At 50.3% G+C, this 1,580-nt stretch overlaps 1 protein-coding gene across 2 annotated transcripts in view; it reads right to left on the bottom strand.

Annotated features, from left to right (window-relative positions):
* The window catches only part of akap6 (A kinase (PRKA) anchor protein 6), a 144,405-nt gene that overhangs the window by 139,186 nt on the left and 3,639 nt on the right, over positions 1–1,580 (bottom strand). For both annotated transcript variants that reach the window (XM_016545617.1, XM_016545623.1), the window contains exon 2: positions 336–338. The gene's annotated coding sequence lies outside the window, so the exon portion shown is untranslated. The remainder of the gene's footprint in view (positions 1–335; positions 339–1,580) is intronic.

Raw genomic sequence — 1,580 nt, 5'->3', positions numbered from 1 at the left:
CGTTTGTGCGGAGAGTGGAAGCTGAAGCGCGCTTCAGGACATCAGTGGAAACAAATTAAATACGCCGTCTTTTTTGCTCATAAAGGTAATAATAATAAATCGTTCGGAACTGTAAAGGGTCTATTTTTATTTGTGTGCACTCACAATATCAAGAAAACGTTGTGCTTTTGTAAAATAAAGAAAACAAATAGGATGCGCTTGCCGTCTCGGTCTTCAACAGAAGCTCTTCACAAAAATGCACCAAAACTCAGTGAATATTTTCCTTACAGACATGATGAATATATCTGTTACAGAGGAGGCTCCCGTACCGCCTCCTCCGCACCACCAGAGGGAACCATCTCCCGAATATTAGTCATTCCCATTCGGACTCCAATTCCCATCACCCCTCATGCCTGGGACTGATTAATCATCCACACCTGCACCTCATATACACACACACATATAAACCACTCACACACACGGACTCTCTGCGAAGTCTTGATTTGCCCTGGCTGTCATTTCCGAGCGTTATACCCGTGTTTGATTTTCTGTGCATCTGTTCTTGGACTGTTTCCCGTTACTCTGATTGTTATCTGCCTGCCCCGACTTGGATTGTTTCCCCTGGACTCTGATTGCTTGCCGCCTGCCCCGATCTCTCGCCTGGTACTCGACTCTGTCTCAGCCTTGTCTCTGCTGTTCTACCTTGCCGGTATCTGACCCTGTATTGTCTGATTATTCCAATAAAAGCTGCAAATGGATCCACACGCTTCTGACTCGTCACAACAGAAGACTTCGCCACACAGCGATCCAGCAGCGGTCGTGCAACTATCTTCAGAGCTAGCGGCACAGGCTTCACAGCTCGCTATGCACCAACACCAGCTCAACCGGCTTACGACTTTAACCGAGGAGCTGGTCAAAGCACTGCAAGGGCTCAACCTAGCGTCACCCGCAGCCGCCTCTCAACAGCCGCCCACTCACAGTAACCCTCCATCATCTCAGACACCCCCAATCAGTCCACGACTCGCTTTCCCCGAAAAATTTGATGGTGAACCTGCCAGATGCAAGGGCTTCCTACTCCAGTGCTCGCTATTTGTTAGCCAACAGCCCTCGCTGTACCCCACAGACTCTAGCCGCATTGCATTCGTTTGCTCATTACTCACTGGGAAGGCGCTGGAGTGGGTCACCGCTGTCTGGAGGATGGATGGTTCGTCATTTCCCACCTTCAATGCATTCCTGCAACAATTCCGCGATGTTTTCGAACAGCCGGCCGAGGGGATGAGTGCGGGCGATCAACTGTTAACTCTCTCGCAGGGGAGAAAGACAGCTGCCGAGTACGCTCTGTCCTTTCGAACCCTCGCGGCTCAGACTACATGGGTCGAGGACACGCTAAAGCTCTTGTTTCGAAGGGGATTGAATTTAGAGCTTCAATCAGAGCTGGCCTGCCGGGATGAAGGAAGGAGTTTGAGTGAGTTCATTGAACTCGCTATCCAAATTGACAATCTGATCCGCTCTCGACGCTCAACTCGAGCCACGCCCCGTTACATGCCTGAAACCACTACCGCAGCCGAACCCATGCAACTAGGATTCACTCACCTCACTTC

Source organism: Sinocyclocheilus rhinocerous, unplaced genomic scaffold, assembly GCF_001515625.1.
Source record: "Sinocyclocheilus rhinocerous isolate Xijiao unplaced genomic scaffold, SAMN03320098_v1.1 scaffold853, whole genome shotgun sequence".
Lineage (NCBI taxonomy): Eukaryota > Metazoa > Chordata > Actinopteri > Cypriniformes > Cyprinidae > Sinocyclocheilus > Sinocyclocheilus rhinocerous.
The sequence above is the reverse complement of the archived record's forward strand: the minus strand, read 5'-3'. Positions and strand labels throughout refer to the sequence as shown.